Source organism: Epargyreus clarus, unplaced genomic scaffold (assembly GCF_041222505.1).
Source record: "Epargyreus clarus isolate Ecla_fem2 unplaced genomic scaffold, WU_Ecla_fem_2.2 ptg000005l, whole genome shotgun sequence".
Classification (NCBI taxonomy): Eukaryota; Metazoa; Arthropoda; class Insecta; order Lepidoptera; family Hesperiidae; genus Epargyreus; species Epargyreus clarus.
In genome coordinates this window covers 13,374,346-13,390,490 of record NW_027332213.1, presented here as the reverse complement: position 1 = coordinate 13,390,490, position 16,145 = coordinate 13,374,346, and the positions used below count along the sequence as shown (strand labels likewise).

General features: G+C 37.6%; 7 non-coding genes across 7 annotated transcripts; 5 read left to right on the top strand and 2 right to left on the bottom strand.

Moving 5' to 3' along the window:
* The first annotated feature begins 4,139 nt into the window (after window positions 1-4,139).
* TRNAG-GCC (transfer RNA glycine (anticodon GCC)) lies at window positions 4,140-4,210 on the top strand. The gene has a single exon. It is a non-coding gene; the product is annotated as a tRNA-Gly (tRNA).
* A 3,735-nt stretch (window positions 4,211-7,945) lies between these two features.
* TRNAG-GCC (transfer RNA glycine (anticodon GCC)) lies at window positions 7,946-8,016 on the top strand. Its single transcript has one exon. It is a non-coding gene; the product is annotated as a tRNA-Gly (tRNA).
* Window positions 8,017-10,303: 2,287 nt separating this feature from the next.
* On the bottom strand, window positions 10,304-10,374 carry TRNAG-GCC (transfer RNA glycine (anticodon GCC)). The gene has a single exon. It is a non-coding gene; the product is annotated as a tRNA-Gly (tRNA).
* Window positions 10,375-11,597: 1,223 nt separating this feature from the next.
* On the top strand, window positions 11,598-11,668 carry TRNAG-GCC (transfer RNA glycine (anticodon GCC)). The gene has a single exon. It is a non-coding gene; the product is annotated as a tRNA-Gly (tRNA).
* Window positions 11,669-13,273: 1,605 nt separating this feature from the next.
* On the top strand, window positions 13,274-13,344 carry TRNAG-GCC (transfer RNA glycine (anticodon GCC)). Its single transcript has one exon. It is a non-coding gene; the product is annotated as a tRNA-Gly (tRNA).
* A 582-nt stretch (window positions 13,345-13,926) lies between these two features.
* On the bottom strand, window positions 13,927-13,997 carry TRNAG-GCC (transfer RNA glycine (anticodon GCC)). Its single transcript has one exon. It is a non-coding gene; the product is annotated as a tRNA-Gly (tRNA).
* A 1,455-nt stretch (window positions 13,998-15,452) lies between these two features.
* Window positions 15,453-15,523, top strand: TRNAG-GCC (transfer RNA glycine (anticodon GCC)). The gene has a single exon. It is a non-coding gene; the product is annotated as a tRNA-Gly (tRNA).
* Window positions 15,524-16,145: the final 622 nt, after the last annotated feature.

Here is a 16,145-nt window from a genome sequence, read left to right as displayed (position 1 = left end):
ATGCGAATTTTAAAGAATATTGTGACTGGTCTTGATAATGTGAACATTACGACGGATATGACGACTAGTAAGAAACCATTTCCAAACCTCTGAACGCGAACGAACCATATACTGGAGATCGTACATACAGATTTATGTGGTCCCATGGAAGCTACTTCACTCAACGGTTCAAGGTACATGTTATTATTTATCGACTATTATTCTCGAATGACACGATGAATGTTTATTTTCTAAAACATAAGAGTGAGTCTTTAAGAAATTTCAAAAATATAAAGTGTTGAAAAGGGAACTAGCAAGTCGAACAAATGTATGAGATCAGATAGTGGGACGAAATTTTGTAATAGAGCTTTCAATATTTTCTTGTCAACAAATGGGATTCTACATCAGAAGGCGATACTATATACCCCTAAACAAATTGTTGTGGTTGAAACAGCTAACAGAACTATTATTGTAAATGCGAGAAGTCTAAAACGAATGTTATCATTATTAAATAAATATTTCATTTCATTTCAGAAGTCAGAAGTCTATTATAAATTGAAACGAATTTGAGCAAGAGCAGTAAATACTGTGGTTTATATCAAAAACCGGAGTCCGACGAAGTCAGTGAAAGATTACCAATGATTTTTGTCGGATATTCAGAAGAAAGTAAGGGATGTCGATTATTTAATACGAAGACACGTTAAATCACAATAAATAAATAAATAAAACACAATCAGTAGAGATGTTTTTTCCTGAGGATAATGGGAATAATTTCAGTTGTCAAAATAGTAACTTTTTTAGATTTAATTTATTGTCATGTTCGAATGAAAGTGATGATGAATGGCAAGATTATTTACATAACTACAAAGACTAACTACAAAAATTTAATTGGCTTTAAAAAATCTGTTGTTGAGATTCAACTAGTAGAAGGTACCGGAAAGGAAAAGAGTAGAAATATCTACAAAAAGGAATGAGATGCCATCAAAAACAATGCTTGTAAAAAGATCCAAGTCTCGCCATTCAGTTCTTCTACCGTAAAAAGTTTTGAGATCTATGTAAAACCAAGCCGGTAAATGTATGCAGTCCCTACTTAAGGGACCTTCTGTCTTAAGGTATTATCTCACTATCTAACCTAACAACATCTCATGGGACCATACCAATATTAAAAATCTTTTACGTTCTAAATAAATCGACGTGGCAATCGTACTAATGTTACCTGTGTGATGCGATATGATAAGATGAAAACACAATGTGACTTGCAGTACGATTGCCACGTTAATTTATTTAGAACATAAAACATTTTTAATATTGGTATGGTCCCATGAGATGTTGTTAGGTTAGATAGTGAGATAATACCTTAAGACAGAAGGTCCCTTAAGTAGGGACTGCATACATTTACCGGCTTGGTTTTACATAGATCTCAAAACTTTTTACGGTAGAAGAACTGAATGGCGAGACTTGGATCTTTTTACAAGCATTGTTTTTGATGGCATATATTCTTCTTTATTCAACTGTTAATTTCACGGTCCCGTACTGAAAGGGGTTGATAAAACTAAGTGCCGCTAGTCACAACCCTGACATATTATCTCCGTTTGGTCCCTAAACATTAATCCCGTGCGCCCAGGATATAAATAGCTAAAATATCCTTAGGGAAGCTACTCGGAAATAAATTCTTCATGCTTTTAAACGTATTGGTAACATGAACATTTATGAAATTGAGGAAGCGAACGTATGCTGTCGATCTGATAGTTAGTGGACGCAGGTAGTCGTAGACTGAAGATGGTAGAACCCACCTAACTCTGCTTCATAACAGCAGTGTTGACGTTGCTGGATTCTGGTATGAAGGGTGTGCTAAGGGACATACTTTTCCGAGACGTTCCCACTTAGTCCTCAGGGGTAGCGGCGCGTCTGTGGCCAACCTCAAGTAGGAATATCTAATCCTATCTGGGGTTGAATACAGATGTCCATGGGCGGTAGCCACTTACGATCAGGTGGACTGCATGCTCGTCAGCTACTCCCATATTATAAAAAAAAACTGTTATCTGTAATCAACGTAACTCAAGTACGGTGAAAGTTGAAGATTGCAAACTATATATCGCTCACATATGCGTTGCTAGTGAGGTCTAAGGCTGCATACCTCGTCTTCTAGTCTGTATTTAACCACACTCCTCACACCAGAATACACTGGCGCCTAATACTGTTGTTATAACAAAAAAGTGAATGCGAGTGTGACCGTACATCAATACATTTTGTTACCCCATATTGCTTGACGTCTGAAATTGTGACATATGAAATCATGTTTTAAAACGAAAGTAGACGTTCAGGATGCTAATCCTCACACCCGCAATTTCAAATTATTTCCACACTTGAGTTTAACGCAACTGGCATCAATTCTTAAAGAATAGGAATTTAATATCCTGTAGTTGGGAAATTATAAAAACTTACACAACAGAATAATACACCTTGTTTTTCTTGGTAAACTAACTAAACTAAAAACATATCTAATTAATAAATAGTTTAAATTCCTTTCTGAGCGATATAAACAGTGATCTAATTTGTTATCAAGTCATGTTGAATTATATTAGATTTAAAATTATAATTTTAGTTTTTAAATAAGACGTTTATTTATAAGCACCCAATGGCAGAATAAGCGACTATGTAACAAAATAATAACAAGTAACAATAACCTTATTCACAAATACTTTGATTTCATTTGATTTGGTGAAACTAACAATAGGTCTCTTCACCACGGCGAAGTCAGCCCCATGCCCATGCCATGCTTTATTAGCCCATGATATGCCTATTTCCTTTCCTTTCCTAATATTATAATATTGTTACATTCAAATTTAAGTTACTCTCACTACTAGATTACCCAATGCACTTGTGTAGCTAAAATTGTTGTGCATGCTGTGTTTGCGTGTAATAGGTTGTGCACGTAGCATAAGACCATTGTTTTGTAATTATTTATAATACAATTCGTGCAATTGTTGGCAAACCTTATTAAATAAATAAATAAATTTCTTGTTAAAACCCCACGACGATCCTATATACGTTCTTTGTCGGGACTAAGGATACTCAAATACATTAATACACAGCATCGATGAAACATAACACTCATACTAATAAAGTATCCATATCGATATAATTATGCGCACGTCACATCACTAATCAAACGGAACTCAGCACATTGAGCGCAAAACTCTAAAGCAAATTATGTTACTTTAGCAGCCCTCTGTTAGTACTGTGTTTGAAGAACTTCATAGTTTTCAGCTAAGGTGCCTAGTTAGTAGTTCATTTAATGCTACTCTTACGTAAATATGACTCATCAATCTGGAGTCTTTAAGTATGGTTGCAATTGCTTTTAGTTCAAATAACTGGTCAGGATTTAACATAACATTTTAAAGGTGGTAGAACCTTCTGTAGTTTGACTCCGGCACTACAGCCACACCTATTTCTATTTTATAACAACAGTGTTAAGGGCTACTTTGGTCTGGTTTGAAGGGTGGTAAGAAAGACATATTTATCAGAGGCATTCCAGCTTAGTCCTCAGAGGTAGTAGCGCATCTGTGGCCAACCTCAAGAAGAAATATCTAATCCTATCTGATGTTGATTACAGATGTCTATGGGTGGCAGTAGCCACTTACTATCAGATGGAGTGAATGCTTGTCTACTACTCCTGCTATATTCTATATTATAAAAAAGTGGAATTACTTTGGGAATTTTAGTTTTTTCATTTATTATTAAAAAAATGTTAGTCGCACTGAGCCATTCCCGACACAACGGTAATATTTCATGTTAATATCTACCGGTTAGACTTACCAGCAATTAAATCGACAATTTAAAGGAAGCTATATAAAAAGAAAGACTAAAATGTCATAAAACGAATTGCCAGAAAAATAAATAATAGAACTGTTATTAAATATTTTATTATATAAAATTGTTCTACAAGAATAATTCACAAGAATATTTGAGTTATGAAGTAGGTGGACTTATGTGCTAGTCGACATTTACATCCCATCATGATCAATGTGTACCATTATTGTCTAAACTAAGTCATGTTTCTCGACAATTTTTATTATCATACGTAAATGGTGAATTGCAAATGGGTTTTAGACATACCAATGTGCTATGTGAATGTGTTTTTATTCCCACTGATGTAAGCATCGGTGGTTCAGTGGTAGAATGCTCGCCTGCCACGCGGGCGGCCCGGGTTCGATTCCCGGCCGATGCATCAGTTTCTCCGACGCTGATTTTTAGCATTTTTTATATTAGAAAAATAAAAAAATATTCTGACACTTTTTTGTATTTTTTGTTAAAACTACTTTTTAATTTTATGTTTGTTTGATTTGTTTTTTCGAGATTTCATGAGAAAAATATATAACACTGCCAACTCGTCTACCACTATTTACGCTTTTATTCAATACTAGCAGAACCGGCGGCTTCGCCCGCATAATACAATATGATATGCTGTAATTGTTAATTTGTACCTTTAACAATTTTAACGATAAAGTAACATTAATATTTAATTAATAATAAAAGTGTATTTTTTTACATATTTTTTTCTTCACTGTGTACCTAAACTGGTCAAGCTTTTTATCAGAAACATAAATGTAGGATACAATAATTATTAATTATTCTATTCCATAGTAACCGTCTATGTCATTCTCTGACCCATAAAGTACCTAACCACTATGCAATAATTCGCCAAGTACGAATCGGACACGCACATGGAGGCTTCCGTACCACCATTCATTATTTTTTACTTATTTTAATTTATTTTATTATTTTCAACAATATTTAGTTATATTACACAAAAATAAATGGCGTTGGGGTGATGATCAATTATACGTAAACAACACATAATAAAATTAAAATAACTATATTAAAATATGTTTTATGGTTCTTATTTGCATTTATCATAATACCAGTTATAGTAGTAAACGGATTGTAAAAATTTCAACCGTTTCCCTACGGTACTTACGGTCCTACTTCCTACGGTTTAACAGTTAGACCGAAAAATACCGGTTTGTTGTATGGAGACCTCCTTTGATGTTCAACTTTATTTTATTTTTAGTATTTGTTGTTGTAGCGGCCACCGTTATGCATCCCCGTAGACACCGTAATAGTACCGTTCCGGAGATAAACACCCGTGACAGACAGACGGACAAATAGCGAAGTCCTTGTAATAGGTAGGTACGGAACCCTAAAAATCACAACGATCCTTTGGTATGTGAAAAACAAAACACAAACGTATACATGGGAACCGTATGGCAACTGTTTGGTGACAACCGTATGGCAAATTATTAACGCACTAAAACCCAACTCTCACAACTTTTGGTGTTTACTCGTAGCTTAAGGTAGGCGGCCTCACCTACAGTGGTCTTTTCCAGGGTCGCTGGCTGGGCGGTTAGAGCTCCTATTTTTACCGCCCGCCGCCCGCAACCGCAGGCAGGGGATACTGTAGCCCTGTTCTAGCCCAAAATTTTAATTCAAGGTTTATGTGTCTACCACATCACTATCATTAATCCACATATAACCATACCCCATGGCAGGGACAAAATGTCGGCAAGCAGTAGAATGGTTGCGATGTAGTCAGTATACCAAAATGTGGTCCATGTAAATAAAATTACGCATTATCATATTATTATATGAAATTTGCAATGGTCCACGTTGTCGTATTGTTGTGCTTACGTGTGAATAGACGCTATCTGAAATTTCACGTTCCCAACCTGAAAGATTCCCGTATAATACATATAATACTTATTTTCTCCTTAGTGAAATTTAAAAATTTTTACATATCTATCATTAAATATTTCATCAGCAAATTTCTTCAGCAAAGTTTAACACCAGCGGTCGGCAACTCTTGGTCGACTCTCCCTTGAGGTCCGCAGGCCTGCGCGTTACTAAAAAACCGCTGTTCTGCTGTTCTGCACTTCAGCACGCGCAATACATTTCCATGTAAAAAAATATGTTACGTCGGCACGTGGAATATCGCCCTACACTAACCTCTCTGCGCTCTATTCTTTTTCCAAACACGCCAAAAGAAGTATAACTTAAATAACGGTTTTTATGAAATTTTCTTTGCTTATAGGTTACCCTGATGGGGTTGATTGTTGAGTAGCAATTGTTGGTTGTCATTACTCAAACAAGGATTCCGGATTTCCGGTGTAGTGAATGCCAAGCACTGTTTGAATCGCGGCCTTTCAATGAGAGTAAGAGGTTCTATGCTCAGACACACAACTATTATTTTTTAAAGTTACGTGCGTATTAGAAGTGATTTATCAATTGTATGAAAATTTAGAACTTTTTTAGAAGGTATATGAAATATACTTACCTACTTTGGCCTGAACCCCTCTTACTTCAAGAAAACCCATACCCACCAATGGGACAGTAATTGACGAGAAACAATCAAAACATAAAATTATTTAACTATAAGGAATATCATTCTGCTCCATCTCGTATCTATAAGATCCCATCTTACAGAGATCCATGAATGTAGAGCTCATAGCGCTGTTTCGATTTCCACATCCCATAAAATACTAAAGGATAATTCCATTAAATTATGATACGAAAATAAATCGTCTACAGATATCGGATATGGTAGAAAAACACCAAATATAAATTTCAATGTAAGTAAAAATAAAATAGCCTTGAAACTTATTTTTAAACTTTCGAAGGATGTGTACATACACATCCTTCGAAAGTTTATGCATCGCTTTTTGACTTACATAAGTCAAAAATTACAATTTGTAATTAGTTAGCATATCTAATTAGTGTCTGTTATTAGTATAAATAAATAACATTGAGTATTTTTCTGTCGTGTATTGAATTAATAGCGCTCCTTTTTACCAGAGTGTGGAGGGGTTACCCTCCGCATTAAAAACATTAGTTCTTCGATATACATATGATGACCTGAGATTGGCAGCAGATGCGTTGCTGCCCCTCGGTTATGTATGTCTCGCCTACCAATACTTAAAGCGGAATACAGCAGCGCTTAACACTGATGTTATTCGGCAGAAATATTGCGCTGTAGTGCCTCGTTTTTACAGTTTGATTTCCGAGCTCTATATGAATCAGGTCGACTCGAGTCAGTACTAGAGTACTTTTATAAACTCGCATACTCGAGTACTAATAAGTGATACTCGAGTACCAGCGATACTCGAATACTGATGGTACTCGTACACTGACTCCAGTCTTATGTACCTTATATAGGTAAACGAGTGAATACAAGTTAATAACAAGTTGTTACTAGCAATTGTGCTAGTAACAACTTGTTTAATTTTGTTTAGTTTAGGCAACGTTTTATTTTTGCTCTTTGTGCTTTTGAACTGTGTGTAAAGTACTCGAGTACTAACTAACTCGAGTACATTGTGAATACTCTGGACTCGAGTACTGACTCTATTCTTTTTTATATGAGTACTAAAGTACTTGAATACCAAAAATGCCCGACTCGGCAAATCATTAATATAAATTTTTCATCAAGAACTCGCTCAATCCATTCGAGAACGCGAGAATTCGAGTTTACAGCTCGATCGCCCATACAGTGCCTCTGGTGATCGTTCAGGAACTATTTGTCATTGTAAAGTACGGAGATCGAGCTTTCAAGCTATGAATTCCATTGATTGACTGCTCGATAAAAAACTTATACAACATTCTTATGTCTTTTGTTTCATACTTGCTGTGTGAAGCGAACTTCCATATGAGAAATTCTCGAAACGGTAGATACCGTTAAAGAAAGCTTTTTTATAATTAGATAAATATGCAAAAAGCTTTCTTTCAAATCTGATTTGAAAGATCGATCTTTTCTAGTGTTGCAAATTGCCACTGTACACCCAGCTATAATGAAATATATGTACCTACCTATGTAGCTATATAATAAAGTCTGCTATTTCACCAATATTTATAGTGACGTAAGAACAACGTTCTTCACTAGAATATAATGTTAAGTACGAGTACATAGTGCATAGCATCGGTGGTTCAGTGGTAGAATGCTCGCCTGCCACGCGGGCGGCCCGGGTTCGATTCCCGGCCGATGCAACCTTTTTTACATCCAAAAGACATTTTCTAGACATACCTCTTATATCTGCGTTTACATAGGTTGGATGAATATGCCTTGTTAGATTTTTAAAAATCGTTTTTTTTTCTAACTTCGTATTATGTAAGCCTTTAGAAAACTGTTACCGTATTTTGTATATTCGTGATCCTAATAAAATTATTTTCAAAGAAACTATTGAACTTTTTTAGATTTAATACTTTAATGGGGTGCTATGCTAGACCGACGCTAAGGTATAGTAATAACAATAACCAGTCGGTCTAGCTTTTATACAATGCTACTCACACTGGTGCATACGTATTTGTGCATACTATATACTTGTGCTGACATGGACCTTAACTAGTCGAGTTGGAGACCTATATTTCAGCCTTCTTTTATAGAATGGAGGTATCAAATAGATGCAGCTCACCTGTTGTAATCATAACTCTTCTTTTTATGAGCAATTTGTCATTCTTACAGATATAGTAATGAACTAATCCATTTTTTATAACATAGGAGTAGCAGACAAGCATGCAATCCACCATGCCGCCCATTGACATTTTTAATCAACCCCAGAAAGGATTACATATTCCTACCTGACGTCGGCCATAGATGCACCGCTACTCTTGAGGACTAAGCTGGAACGCGTCGGAAAAGTAAGTATCCTCATAGAAGACGTGCCCAAAAAGGAATTCGGGAGTTTCTCGAGCGCGACAGACTAGCATACCTTACACCCCGTAGATTATGCCCATTGTATGAGCTTTTTATATAGGAGCGTTCGTGCATGGCAGGCTATTAGATTAGTACACAAAAAATCCATCGTTAGAAATAATCGAGCGTGTCAGATTCATCGAAAGGTTGGTTAATTATGTGCTGAAAAGACAAACCAACCCTCGGGAGTACCTAAATATAAGCAGTAACACACAGTGGCAAGTGAAATGTGGTAAGTAACTTCAAAACATTATGAAGTGGACGATGTCGCTTGTAGTTGTATGTTGTGTATCTGTTATGGGATGTGGTCACACGGTTGATTTAGACGACAAAGTATGCATTTTAGTGAAGCACCTCGGGCCACGTAGGTATCGCTGTAGTGTGGTTAGGTTGTATTGTAGGTGGCCCTGTAGTTCCGGGACCAGAATAGGGCTACAAAATTCCCTGTCTGGCGCAAGAGGCTACTAAAAGGGGCATTCAGGGTTGCGGGTAGCAAGAGCGGGAGCTCGAACCACCCGGCTAGCGACCTCGGGAAGGACTGCGGTATGTGTGGTCGCAATCCGTCGTATATACCAGAAGCGCGACGGGGCAATGCGCTGAGAGGACTCCGGTTACGTTCCTTTGGAGATCCCGGAGTCCTCTACGCAGCGCCGCCGAACACCGGGGGGTTTTAATGCGGTAAATGTCCCACATAAACCCATGTCGCTCCTACGGCACTGGGTACCTTTTGAATTTCGCCCTCGGAAAAAAAATAGGTTGTATTGTATGTGTACAAGAGCCACAAGAGTAGAACGTGTTAAATACGAGAAAATCTCTTAGGCACGTAGCAGTAGTTGGGATGACTTTATGTAATAAAATAGTATTTGAAATGCACTTCGTTTAGCATCAGTGGTTCAGTGGTAGAATGCTCGCCTGCCACGCGGGCGGACCGAGTTTGATTCCCGGCCGATGCATCAGCTACTGGCGTGAATATTTTTTGGCAATTGTATGAAAAAAGTTCTAAAAGGTATATGAAATCCGCTTATCCGTACTTAGCTACTTTGGCCCCCTCTCACTTCAAGGTAATCCGTGCCCACTAGTGGGATAGTAAATGATTGACGAGAAACAAACTAAAAACAAAGTAACAACAACAACAAACTAAAAATATTTAACGTGAAGGACTATCAAACTGCTTCATCTAGTAGCTACAAGAACCCATTTTACAGAGCTCCATAAAGATCACATGAATGTAGAGTTCATAGCGGTGTTTGGATATCCACATCCCATAAGACCCAAAGGATAATTCCATTGTCTAGTGACATGAAAATATATTGACTACAGATAGCGGATAGTGTAGAAAAACAGCAAATATATATTTAAAAAATGCCACATGTGGGACACCCGATTGGAACGAAGTTCATTTCCTTTTGAAATAATTAATATAGGAGGTATCTCTATAATATAAAATAAAAATTTAATCGCTTAATCTGTTGCTAAGAGCAAATCACGAGAACAGTTGAACCGATTTCGCTAATTCTTTTTATATAATATTCCTTGAATTCCTATAATATTCGATGAATGATATTTAAGACAAAAAAGTGATGTATCGGCCGGGAATCGAACCCGGGCCGCCCGCGTGGCAGACGAGCATTCTACCACAGAACCACCGATGTTATGTAAAGTGCATTTTAAATAACTAAGAAATAAAAACAGAATAGTTGACATACATAATAACTATACTATCATAATATTATAGTTGTTTTCATAAAGCTGACACAGATGTTCAATGTATGTAATTAGTCGGCATGCCTAATTAGTTTTAGTTATAGTAAAAATAAATAACTTTTTTATATATAAAATGGGAGTAGCAGACGAGCATGCAGTGCACCTGATGGTAAATAACTACTGCCGCCCATGGACATCTGTAATCGACCTCAGATCCCAAGACGCATAGTTTCCGAGATATCGTGAAAAAAGTGTTTTCCAAGATGGCGGCCGGGGGACAAGGGTGGCGACCCCACAAACTTGAGGTTAAGCTTCTCATGACCCCCCACACATGTCCCAAAAATAAAATTGCGTCCTCTAACAAATGAAATATTCGGTCCTTAAATTGTAACATTTCAATGGACTAATATACATATGATGACCTGAGATTGGCAGCAAATGCGTTGCTGCCCCTCGGTTATGTATGTATCGCCTACCAAAACTGTTCAAAGCGGAACACAGCAGCGCTTAACACTGATGTTATTCTGCAGAAATATTGCGCAGTGATGCCACTTTCACAGTTTGAATAGTTCTGTATAATTTTTAATGAAGAACTGGTTCAAACTAATCGAGAACTCGTCAGTTTACAGCTCTATCGCTCATACAACACACATCCAATACCTCTGTACCCTTAGTATAAGTTTTTACGTTTTTACAAAAATGACTGTTTTTGTATTTGTTTACTATTGGCCCATACATTTCCAATCAGCGCCCCCAGCGGACTGTATCAGAACTGCAAGACTCTTGCAATCTTGCTGCGTGGAACGAACTTCCTCATGAGATATTCTCGAAACGCAATAACATGGGGCTAAATATGGGAAAGTCATCTTACAAATCTGATTTGAAAGATCGATACTCTTTTCTAGTGTTGCAAAATGATGAAGGTGACAGCGCAGGCCTGACCCCAGGAACCAGTCCGACGCCCGCTCTCGCCCACGGGTACATAACTGCGTTACTGTCCCTTGTGTGCCCTTACATTACGGAGTTTTTAAAACTTCAGAGCGGACTAGAAATTTGACGCGGACTATACCTACCTATGTAGTAGTAATAAAGTCTGCTATTTGAGCAATGTTTATAGTGACGTAATAACAAAGTTCTTCACTAGAATAAAATATTTAATGCATAGTGCATAGCATCGGTGGTTCAGTGGTAGAATGCTCGCCTGCCACGCGGGCGGCCCGGGTTCGATTCCCGGCCGATGCAACCTTTTTTTTTACATCCAAAAGATTTATTTAGGCAAACTTCTTATATCTGCGTTTGATTGTATGAATATGGTTTGTTAGGTTTTTAAACTTAGTAATATAATACGTAATAGGTATAAGCCTTCAGAGATCTGTTACTATATTCTGTCTGTTGTTTATCTTGATAAAATGATTTTTAATAATATAAAGTTATTCGCAAATAAACTACTGAACTTTTCTGAATTTTATTAATGGGGTCCTATTCTAGACATACACTATAACCTCTTATAACAATAACCAGTCGGTCTAGCTTTCACACAATGCTACTCACAATGGTGCATACGTATTTGTGCGTATTACTCGTATATACTGGTATATGTGCTAACATGAAACTTAACTAGTCGAATCGCAGATACCTTTATTTCAGCCTTCTTTTATAAAATGAAGATATCAAACAATTAATGCAGTTCATCTGTTGTAATCGTAACTCTTCCTTTTATGATTAATTTGTAATTCTTACAGATCTTCTTGATCTTACAGAGTTTCTTGCGCCGCTTCCTCTCCATAGCGAAACACCTTCCGAAGCGGTGGTAGTTTGTTGACTTTCAAAAAGTATTATATATGAATCAATTTTGAATAAATGAGATTTGAATTTGAATTTGAATCTAGTAAACTACTAATCTTGAATCTAGTAATGAACTAATCTTTTTTTATAATATAGGAGTAGCAGACGAGCATCCAGTCCACCTAATGGTAAGTGGCAACTGCCACCCATGGACATCTGTAATCAACCCCAGATTGGATTAGATATTCCTAGCGGCCACAGATGCGCCGCTACACCTGAGAACTAAGCTGGAACGCTTCGGAAAAGTAAGTATCTGTCGACTATGAGACGAGCCCAAAAATAAATTGTATGCCCCATAGAGTATGTCCAATGCATGAGCTTTCTTTTTTGTTTTTTTTTTTTTTTAATATTTGAGCCTAACGATTAAGCAGACGCGCTACCTAATGGAAAGTAGTCAACGCCGCATATGGACATTTGTATCACCAGAGGAGTCGCCAATGCATTGCCGGCTTTGAAGGATGACTCTTTTTGCACCTTATTTGAAGAGCCCCACGTCATAGCGCTCCGAGAATACCCCAGGAGGAAGCACATTCCACATCTTACGCGTTCGTGGCAAGAACATCCGTGCAAACCGAACCGTGGAGTACCGCCACGAGTCCAGTTGATGTGGATGGAACTTCATCTATATCAACTCCCAGGATCCCCACACTTTTACCAATGGTGAGCGGAATTCCTTGGAATCGTGGTGCTATGACAAATGTTTTTTAACGGTAAACGCGCAGACTTGTAACTACAAAAACATGATGAAGTGGACTGTGTCGCTTGTAGTTGTATGTGTGTTGTGGATACGATGTGGTCACACTGTTGATTTAGACTACAAACCGAGCATTTTAGTAAAGCACCTCTGCCCACGCAGGTACCGCATTGATATGGTTTGGTTGTATTGTACATGTGAACAGCCACAAGAGTAGAACGTGTTAAATACAAGAAATTCTCTAAGTCACGTAATAGTAGTTGGATGACTTTCTGTAATAAAATAGTATTTGAAATGCACTTCGTGTAGCATCGGTGGTTCAGTGGTAGAATGCTCGCCTGCCACGCGGGCGGCCCGGGTTCGATTCCCGGCCGATGCATTTTGTCCATACAGACACAAAACAACAAGGCACCAAATATGTTTGTGTGCTGATAGTATCTTTTATCCAAATCAGAATCCGCCGCTATTTCCAAGGACCGATGGATAGACCTGAAACATTATTTATGTCCAGATGTCCAGGGTTCGATCCAGACCAGATACATATCTAAATAATAAATTTAAATTGAATCTGTATCGGTCTGAAAATAAAAAAAACGAATCGATAAATTCTAAAAATAAATTCCAATATACACATAGTACCTATTTAAAAAATTAAGGTATGATTATATCAAAGTTTGCTTCGGCCGGCAGTACCTACAGAGCTTGCCTCCCATTTGGGGTTAATTACAAATGTTTGGACGGCCACTTACCATCAGGTGGAACGCATGTTCGTTTGGCACCTAAGTATATATTTTAAAAAAAATGGCATTGTAATATATTTTTCTCATGAAATATCTAAAGAACAAATCAAACAAAAATAAAATTAAAAAGTAGTTTTAACAAAAAATACAAAAAGGTGTCAAAATATTTTTCTTATTTTTCTAATATAAAAAATGCTAAAAATTAGCCTGTGAGCAATAGATGCATCGGCCGGGAATCGAACCCGGGCCGCCCGCGTGGCAGGCGAGCATTCTACCACTGAACCACCGATGCTACGGTTGTTGTGACGAAAGTAAAGTTTACTAGTATATACAGTAATGGAATTTAGCAAATGAACAAAGCTTTTCATTATTTTTAAATGGTATATTTGTATTTTTACGTATTTTAAATTGGTTTTTCTGAGGAATTAGTCTATTGAAAAGTTACATTTGTTTTGTTATAGTCTGATGACGCAATTTTATTTTTTGGATATTAGTGGAGAATTAGTGAAAACCTAAATCCTACTTTGAGAAATCGCAACTCTTATCCCGCGGCCGCGATTTTGAACGGGCTGTACATCGTTTTTACGTGTTATCGATATATACCAGTTATCTATAACTTTGTTTCTATAACTTTATGTCGTAGAAACTAAAATAAAAAAGGTAATCACAATTTTCTAGCCATTAGCCAATAGGCGGTCGCATAGCGATACATCGATTTATTCGACAAAGTTACAGGTAAAAGTCATTTCGAAATGTGATGTTGTCAGCGGCGTTTGTGGTCATTAGTAGGTCAACGGTCAATGATCTTGTTACATCTCTAGTCAGTTTTAGAAAGGTAAAGATGCGCTGTTGCGAGTTCAATATTTCATAACGAAGCAACTTTAGAATTACGATGATGTACGTGCAAAATGTCGGTCAAGTGCGAGTCGAACTATAACACCTAGGGCTCCGTAACAAAACATACAGGGTGAATTTTTCAAACTGGCCTTCAGGGCCAAATCAGAAACTATAAGGATTAGCGAAAAGCGCTGAAAGGAGTTACGAGGTCGATTTTGATAAAAACTAAAACTGCATCATTAGTTTTTTAAAATAACTTTTTCCCTAGTCGGGAATCGAACGAGTTCATTTTGAAAAAAGAAAACTCTCTCTATATTATTTCACTATCTGATAGTGTTGCTTATAAGGATGAAATTCTGGGAAGTAATGGTAAATGACAAAGGTGGTAATGGAGAACCTATTTTATTTTTCGAGGGGGAAACCTTCAAAAGGTACCCGACGACGTCGGAGCGACGCCAGTTTATGTGGGATTTTTACCGCACTAAAACCCCCCCGGTGGCCGTTCTCAACGCTTGGTGGAGAACTCCGGGATCTCCGATGGAACACAACTGGAGTCCTCCGAGCGCGACGCCCCGCTCGGGCTCTGCCCTGGGGGGAGCAGTTGTGGTTCGAATCCGGCAGCACCACCGTCACATCCTTTTTCTACCTAGTAAGAGCAGCGTTAAACGATATACTTAAATAATAAAGATATACTTTTCAGAAGCGTTGCAGCTTAGTCCTCAGTAGTACCTGATCTGTGCCGACCTCAGGGGGGAATCTTATCTTATCTCGAGTTAATTACAGATGTCGACGAAATTAAAATTATTTTGCAAGAGTAGAACGTGTTAAACACGAGAAATTCTCTTAGTCACGTAATAGTAGTTGAGATGACTTTCTGTAATCAAATAGTATTTGAAATGCATTTCGTATAGCATCGGTGGTTCAGTGGTAGAATGCTCGCCTGCCACGCGGGCGGCCCGATTTTGATTCCCGGCCGATGCAAAATGCTTTTTTATTTTGAATAAATTATGTTTATATTATTTATAGCTCCACTTTTGACGCTACATTATATGACTCAATCTAAATAAAATAAATTTTCTTTTTGCACTTCTCAGTTTGTGTGCATGAATGAAATGGTAATGTATGTAAAACACACATACAAAAGTGAATATGCAATAACGCTAACAAGTACCAATATGCACCATATAAAGTACCATTTACGTAGCATATAAATGTGGTAGAGCCCTCTGTGGTTCCTATTCTGGGCACCATCTAATACTAGACTAATACCAGTGTTAAGCGCAACCGTGTAAACAACCAGTTGAAAGGTATGGTAAGATACATAATGGATACATATGTACTTATCCGAAGATTACTACCTAACCTATTTCTACCTAATAACAGCAGTGTTAGGCACTGCTGTATTCCGGTTTGAAGGGTGTGGTAAGGGAGACAGACTTTTCCGAGGCATTCCAGCTTAGTCCTCAGGGGTAGCGGCGCATCTGTGGCCGACCTTAGGTGGGAATATCTAATCCTATCTGGGGTTGATTACAGATGTCCATGGGCGGCAGTAGCCACTTACCATCAGGTGGACTGTATGCTCGTCTGCTACCCCTATATTATA